Source organism: Mercenaria mercenaria, chromosome 19 (genome assembly GCF_021730395.1).
Source record: "Mercenaria mercenaria strain notata chromosome 19, MADL_Memer_1, whole genome shotgun sequence".
Taxonomy (NCBI): Eukaryota; Metazoa; Mollusca; class Bivalvia; order Venerida; family Veneridae; genus Mercenaria; species Mercenaria mercenaria.
The window spans coordinates 36,148,432-36,157,881 of NC_069379.1; positions in this window are offsets into that span (position 1 = coordinate 36,148,432).

Below are 9,450 nucleotides of genomic sequence, written 5' to 3' on the forward strand. Positions count from 1 at the left end.
AATTACAAAATGCAGACATTTGATGATGCATATTATCGGTACAGGCAATTTGATTACACACAAATGTATTTTATTTTAGAGAAGATAATTGTGTACGTTTTCAAAGTTATAGTCACATTTAAATACAGCTCCTGTTCAATAGAGCGTTTGAGAACGTATGTAGTCTAGTTTAAGAAAACATTTAAACTTGTTTGTAATAGTAAATAAAAAGTAAGAATGTCGTTAAATGAGAAATATTGTTAATTTATCTTTTCACAAAATGTTATTGTTGGAAAAACGCATCTACTGCGTTTACTTTTATTTATACGTATTTTACCAATTAAAACAATAGTAATTTGCGTCAGTTTCTTGCAAATATTACTTTAGAGGCCTTTCCAATAACAACAAATTTATAAAAGTTCTCCGTTTAGTTAAAAACATTTCGTCTCAACTTGCTGACAGTACATAAAGCACATAGTCTTGTTTCTGTCAGGCAGCATATACAAAGCTATATAGGAGTCAACGAAAAATTGAAACTATCAACTAAACTACCAATGTCGTGTACCTTTTAATAAAACTTTTATATTTGTCACCTTAGATTTATGGTTTTAAAAAGTCATTTGAAGACAAATGAAAAAAAAATGTCAGTTACTATCACGTTTACTTTAAAATATTACGTTTCACTTGTATTATAACTATAAATAATTTCGTTACGAAATGAGGGAGAGGTTACAGAATTTACAGTGAATGATCATTCAGACAGACGTTTGTATTTGTTGTTCATACGCGTACTTTTACTCTTATATTTGTAACATCAAACGTATATGCAACAACTTCAGTCTTGGGAACTCCTACATGTTATTTTGTTACTTTCAAAACTAAGTATCTTATTTCCTGATATAGTATTTCAGGTTTCTGAAAGCAAGTATTACTCTAAAAATTGCACAACTGAAAGCAAGTATTACTCCAAAAATTGCACAACTGAAAGCAAGTATTACTTCAAAAATTGCACAACTGAAAGCAAGTATTACTCCAAAAATTGCACAACTGAAAGTAGCTTAATGGCATCGAAGAAAAGAATCTATTGTTTGCAGAGCATGGAAAGGGAAAACAAACAATATTTTATTTTTAAAATGAAATGTTGTAATCGTTTGTGTAAGTGTAAAGCTTAATTAGGAAAAGGTATTTCTCTCGCACATTTGTGCGTCTCGAGACGTTTTAATAGATTTCTGGAACACTGACACTCATCAAATGGTTTGAATAATCACAAAGTAATGAGAAACTATATTTTAGATAATTACACCAGCCTAAGTATAATAGATGCTTTCTCTAATCGATAAATTCAATATCATGTTTTTAATCAATCGCACAAACATTTTGACTTAAGATTAATTATTTGTATTGCTTTTTTGTATTTCTGTTTGGTAGCGGTAGACAAAATAATTTCCTTGCTTGTAAATATTGTCATTATATCCGATTTCATGTTATCAAAATAAACCAGCGACCACGTCCAATAGGATTTATTTATAGATTGTCACTTCAGTCTTAGAATGCCATATATAGAAAACAAGGATACAGATTAATGACTATGTAATTTAACAAACATGCACTGGTTTCACTTTGGACGGATTAATAATTAGCTTGAGATGAACGCAAAGCACGAAGTTGACGTGAAGTAAATAGTATATAAAGTATTACTTCATACCAATATGTCTCATTTAGCCTGAATTGAGAAAATAGAAATCACTTTATATCAGTATGTTTTATTAAGGTATCAATTATTCTACAATGCCAAAACTCGTTAAGGAATTGTAAAACATCAGAATACATAAGTTTAAATTGACTAACGCGCCAAGATGGTCTATACAACAAAGAGTCATCATACTTATATACTTTATGCAAATTTTAAGATACAAAGCTGGCTTTAGACGTAAAAATGTTCGTGTAAATTGCCATTTTAAGGTATACTGAAAACATCATTTACCACATACAAAATGTATACACATTTGCATGTGCTGTAACGTTATCTATTCCCAGAATACCATGGTGTTATTACTTCCGTCAGCAATGTCTATGATAACACAATACATATATATTCAGGTGCCATTTCTTCCAAGGGATTGTGTGTCTTTATGTGTATTTGCAAACGGTTTACATTAGACATAACTGCATTTACGACATTTTAAAGCTTAAAAAGAAAACTCGCAACATTCCTTAAATATAATTTCGATAATAACTTCTGCAGCCAAATTTATTTCTAAATAAGTGATTTACATAATATGGTAAGATTTTTATTCATTTATATATACCTCTTTTGCTTTTACATCCCTCTATTTGTACATCGACAACGTAAAGAAACAAAGAGAGACATAATGGAGAAAACAAACATATAACGAATATAATAAAATCTGTAAAAAGATCCTCTAAAAGCAAAGAATGCAACCAAGCATAATAGTAGCAGACTCGGTTTGACTGAGTCTGTTCATGAGAGGCAATGAAAAATGCAACACCTCTCACGCCCCCTATCATCGGCTTAAGCGGAACTCTATTATATATCAATTGAATGAACTCCACGATCACAAAGGACCAGTAAATATAACAACACTGAATCCAAGTATGTTGAGATATATTTTACTTTTTTTCGGGCACACAAGTATTACATGTAAGACATATAATAAGTAACCTCTACTGCAGAAGGCATGCTGTAAACAAGTAATTTACAATTTTATGATTTTATCTGTATTTTGCAGCCTATATATAAAATTGAAATTTTACTCATAACTTGTAGTGTTAACAAGTATTTAGATACTTTATAAATGTTGCTTAATTTTCCTTTAACTTTACAGCCATTACATTTAAAGTACTAAAGTTTTATTTCCTTTGAGCAGTAGCAATACTTTACCATCTGATTGCCCAGCTATAACTGTTATTAGTTTTTTAGGAAGACTTGTCGTTGAACATTTTCCAGATATTGCTTCAATTTCCTTGAATTTTACAGCCATACACATTTAATGCAATAAGTTTATTTTTCCTGTACATTAATTTCTTGGATTTTACAGCCATACACTCTTAAAACACTAAAGTTTAACTTAGTTTCTTCTGTACAGGAGGAAAACTTGAATCTGATTGATGGGTTGTAACTGTTTCTTTTAATCTATAAGGAAAACTTCATAATTAGATTCCGTGTATCCTTGCAAATGCCTATATTCTTTGTAATTAGAATAACACAATATTTCAGTCATTCTTGAAGTGCCGTGCTGTACACCACGTCCATTATTTTCTAAGAGTGATATTTTCACATGTCTGCAAGACATAATAATAATGCAAGGTTTTATTTTACACTTCGTATTACCTAAATTTTACAATAATATGAAATTTAAGGCTAGTCAAAACATGGTTATTTTTTTTACACGAACGTGAAACTTGGTAGAATCACCAACCGTCCACAAACAAACTCAATGCCTTAAGAATTCTCCATTCTATACGGGGGTTCGAACTAACACCGGCGAGGAGCAACTGATTCGATGTCAGCGGCGATGACCTTAATTATGAATATATTTCAAAAAAATGAGAACATGTCTATTTCTATATTTTACTTGCAAATATGTGGGAACAAGCTTTTATAAATAGTTAAACTTACATTTGTATAGGAAATGTGATTTGTTTTAGTTATTGAGATGCAAAAAGAAATAGTAAACAATAAAAAGAAACAGTTTAACATGTGTTAATATGTTAATGACTATGATCAAGTGTGAAGTTTAAAAAATTAATGTACATTTAGTGTATTTAATTCCTTAAACGTTTGTACCAAAGTTAATTGTTAACACTTTTAAAGAACAAGCTTCATATTTCAAAACCTTTAACCATATTTCGTAGAAGAAACAATATGTTATTTTGAAAGTTTTTATAAACGATGTAATGTTTATGAGGCCAAATATTTTAACAGCCATGCATTTTAAAGTCGTTGTAACAGCCTATAATATCATTACTTAGCATGCAGTGTTTATCTTCCTCGAAAATAACTGGCAGCTGTTTTGGGGGTCAAAATGGTAGATATCTAAAGGAGATATGACATACATCGTGTATCAAAGTTGCTTTTGTTTTGCTTCAAACAGATGGGGCAAAAGCAAATTATGTTTACCAAGGTTCTTTTATTTTTTTGTTCTTTAGCTAAAGTTTATAATTATAGAAATATATTAATATTCGATGAAGAATAACACAGGCAGTCATATGGACTGATATTTTTTACGAACAACCGTGTTAATCTGCATTTTTACTGAGATTATTTCATTACATTAAATACTTATTTGTCCGGGATAAGTGTTTGTGACTCTTAATCACTAGAACTAGTTTTATTAGAGAAGTACATTAATATTCAAACCAGATTCCATGTAAATTACAATCTATTTACCCCATTGTACATCTTACATCAATTTTAGGCAAATGCCAGCAAATATAAAGGGTGAAAAAATCGCAAAATGTAGATTTATTCATTTTGTTGCGTTTAACATCACACCGACACAATTATAGGTCATATGTCGACTTTCCAGTTTTGATGCTGGAGGAAGACCCAAGCTGTCCCTTCGTGCATTATTTATATCACAAGCGGGTACCTTAGTAGAACCCCCGACCTTCCGTAAGCCAGCTGGATTGCTACCTTACATGAAGAATTAAAGTGAGGCTTGAACCGACATTGATGACAAAGGTGCTTTAAATTTCATCCTGATAGAATTGCCTGGTTTTTCTCATAACTGACATCATATACCATTGCTAATGAATCGACATAACAAGCGTTCATAATAATTCCACATAACAAGCTCACACTGTCAAGTCTCGTAATAATCGTTTTTGTCAAAAGCGATTGCAAACTTGGCTATCTTGCAGAACGTATTAATAACCATGCATCTATGATGGGAACCACATTATATGGTATCTCTCTAGAATGATGTCTATTAAACTGTAATTACGCAAAGCACGTGCAGGTTCATGGAACGTGACTTATTGCTTGTTGTTTAATTTCCTAAATGATAAAACGCAATTAAAACTCAAATAAGTTAAGGAACATACGTCTTATCTGACGAATATTTAAGAGCAAAGAACTACCACGTTTAGAGTTTGGCGTTTTACAGGCTAATATTCAACTTTATATGTTAAAATTATAAAGTTAAATATGACATTGATTCTTCAGACGTTTATGTGGAAAGAAATATTCATTTCAAAATGAACTGATCGAAAGAAATCCAATAAATGAAAACTGCAACAAATCACTACATCTCAACTGAATGTTTAGAACTTTGGCATAAAACAATATGTATGTAAAGCTTCTTAGAACGTCTTTGTCATGCAAATGGTGTTCTATAAAGATATAATCTGATATATAGAAATACCATTTAAGTGAAAATACAACTCTTCGCTTTCGTCTGCTTCAGTATAAATATTATTCCAGAAGTCCCGTTCACGATACGCCACTCTGTACTTAATGACTGGTCCATTTTTACCTTTTTCTTGAGGTGACCATCTAATCAAAAAGTCTGGAAAAAACAACACTAATTATCAATACAGGGCACTGCACCTTGAAGCAATCGGCTTTGACGTAATTCACAAAAACAAATGTTAATGGACAAGATGTCTGATATTCCATCACAGTCACAGCTAATCACTACTCCTTATGTTTTAAGTATATTTGTTCTATGCCAAAAAGTGGCAAGTCGGTCGATATGACGGAACAAATATAAATACAAATGCGTTCCCAGACTGGGCATCTAAATGTTTCTCTCATATAATTTTGTAAATAGTGGCGGCATAGTCTTAAGCGATTTATGTAATTAGTGTGTGTCTGTCTTAAAAGCAACAAAGAATTTCCTGAACAAAAGTTTTTGTCTATTAAGGAAACATGCAAAAGTTACTGGGAAATTGTTTACGTACGCTTGAGTTAAGAACAGTGAGAATAATGTTTGTGGGTTGTGACAATGGGTTGTCTGTTAACGTAACGACCGTAGTGTTGGCTGTTACAATACGAATGTCATTCAGATATGGTGTAATATAAAAGAAATATCCTGTGTAAGGTTGCAAAGATCTGAAAATGAAACATGCATAAATTCACTCTGCTCTAGAAACGTACGAACAAATGCAGATACGGTTCAACTGAGTCAGAGAAATAAGAAAATTAAGGGAAAAGCGTTGTTTGCTTTTTTGCGTTACAAAAATCTGCAATCGTTAATTAAAACCTAAAAAGTCTGGTTTTAATATTTGTTACACTATCTTTTTTTCAACGGATACATTTCTGTTTAGTTCGTGCATGAATAATCACACGATTTAATACCATGTCTGTCATGTAGAAATCTGAAGCCGCCTAAATGTTAACGAGGGAAGAGATAGTTATTTATTTCCAACTGGAAATCCTTTGCAATGCACTTTTTATTTGCATCAGTAATAATTAGCAGGCACGACATTCGTTGACACCGCGGCCCTATCTGTGTTAAATGATACAGAAAAGTCAGTAAAGCATATGTTACTCATTAAGTTCTTAGATTCGTCAATGATCCCTTGTATCTAGGTTACCAGGCGACAAGTTAGCTAGCGTTAGTGGACCGTTGAATGTTTTCTTGCCTCGCATGAACATACTATGTTATTACTTTGCTGGGTCACGTTTTATTCTTAAAAGGTATTTTCTATACATCCTATTAACTATCATAAAATCGGTCTTGAGTGCCTCGAGACAGCCGTAAAAAGTATCCTTTTACTTTGATTTAGTATTGTTATGTATACTTGTCCTTTGGAATCATTGAGTTCAGTCAATGTATCTGTACAACAGATTATGATTTAAACTAGTGCTAGCGTCATGAGGGTGATGTATATTGCATTTCCTTACATAAATCGGAATATAGCTACATATATACAGGAGAATTAGTAATTATCTAAATTAAGAATAATGATCAAAATATATATCATATTTCAATCTAGGTTTAAGTCAAGATAACAACAAAGGAGTATAAAGAAAACTACGCGTAAACTAGTTTACTGTTGTATTGTTGGAAAGAATATGATTGTTACTGCTCTTTTTTCAAGATTATAAAAACTTTCATATCTTGTTATAATCTTTTTTTATCTGAAACGTACAATTCTATTCAAATACTACATACAACAAATATTCATGAAATAAACGGAACAAGATAAACGAACACAAAATAAAATGTTAAAGCGTTTAAGGTTAGTTAATTTGTATTCTAACACCCAACGCAGAAGTACTGAAGCAATAATTGTTACCAGATCTGTTGTAGAGCAAAACTAAAATAAAAGAACTGAGAGTAATTCAAAGTCTATACTCAAGATTTACACAACTTAATATGCATCTGCCGATAATTACTCACCTTACTATGTAACTCCTAAAACTTGCAGGTAAGTTTCCTTTTCCAGGCATTTCGGGCTCGAAATTAATTGCCAATGTGAAAGACAAGACGAATTTTGAATATGTATCTGACACTGGAGGTTCCAACGGTAACTTAAGTTGGGTTGATGACAAAGCTCTGCCTTAAAATTTCTGGACAGACTACGTGTTATATCTAAAGAAGGTCGCTTGTGTACAACTTACATAAATACCGTAATTTGTCAGATGTTTACTGACTTGGATTTAGATTCAAATATCTTTTTAGCTCGACTATTCAAAGAATAGGTAGAGCTATTGGACTCACCCACCGTCGGCGTCCGCGTCCGCGTCCCGATTTGGTTAAGTTTTTGTATGTAAGTTGGTATCTCAGTAACAACTTGTGGGAATGGATTGAAATTTTACACACTTATTTACTGTTATAAACTGACTTACATTACACAGGTTCCGTAACTTTTTTTACAAAATTATGCCCCTTTTTCGAATTAGCAGTTTTTGATTTAGGTTTTATATGTAAGCAGGTATCTCAGTACCCAGGTATCTCAGTACCCACTGATGGGAATGGATTGAAACTACACACACTTGTTAACTGTGATGATCTGACATGCTGTGCCTAGGTTTCATAACTCTACTTTGCATTTTTACAAAATTATGCCCCGTTATCGACTTAGCAGTTTTTGGTTAAGTTTTTGTATGTAAGCTGGTATCTCAGTACCTACTAATGGGAATGTATAGAAACTTCACACACTTGTTCACTGTGATGATTTGACATGCAGTGTACAGGTTCCATAACTCTACTTTGCATTTTTACAAAATTATATTTGCCTCTTTTTCGCCTTAGCGGGTTTTGGTTAAGTTTTTTATGTACGCTGGTATCTCAGTACCCACTAATTAGAATGGATTGAAACTTCACACACTAGTTCATTGTCAGGATCTAACATGCAGTGCATAGGTTCCATATCTTTACCTTCTACTTTTACAGAATTAGGCCCCTTTTTTGACATAACTGTTTTTTAGAGGTTTAGCCCCTAGATGCTTTAATCATTTCATTTCAGTTTATTCTGTAGAAGCTTACTATCAGGTTGTGGGTGATCAATAGTCTTTTAAAGTTTCCATGAAAGAATGTCATCATTAAAAGCTTAAAAATCAAAGTGCCTGAATCGTCTTTCGATCTTAAAATCCTATGAGGTATTTACTTCTACGTAAGAATGTAAGTGACCAATTAACCCATGAATCGAAATTCAAACGAACGTAAGTAAGCTTCATAAAGTTTCCACCAAAAGCTTTTGAATGTTACATCTAACCGACATCGTATATTATTGAGCGGCTCTCTTTGTGTTCCATTCGAATTGTTTGTAGCTTTGTGTAGTTGTAGAATACGTCAGTGGAGTAACCATGAACGAGGATATTTTCGAGGCGGTACACTCTCTTGTGAGTTAATGAAAAGAGTACGTATTCGTTAGAAAATGGAGGCATCCACAAAACGGTGATGATGTCATTTTTTGAGATTAAGAAAACATTGTTAGGTGGTGGAAGATGGGTAAATATAAATAGTTAGACATTAGTATATTATAGACCATTTAGAATGTTAGGGACATGTCAAAACAAATTGTGGTGAGCATGGAAAAATACTTTCAAAACGTTTTAAAATTGTATATTGCAAAAACTACTTTGATTTGCATTGTTTGTTCGAAGTATTCGTATACATAAATTGATATAGGATTAAAGTTCATGTCTAGGGTTCAAAGCTAAACTTTTGTAAGCTTATACAAATAAGGAACAATTTAAAACAGTTCCGCTTTCGTCTCTCGATGAACGAAAAGGTCCTGTTTGTGATCAAGACCATGTAATATGAAATACTGTATGCAGATTAATAAAGTCTGTAAACAAAATAGTCAAGGTAGATTTCGTAAATGCATTGAATACATTACGGGCCATTAATATTTACTGACACTTGACATATTTCACTGAGACAATGTAGCAGTCGAAATATTTTTTATATCAAATATTCTAACACAAGAAAACATGTGATTCATATATTCAAAGATTTTAAGACAAAATGTTTGTTTGTTTATGTTTTTGATAAT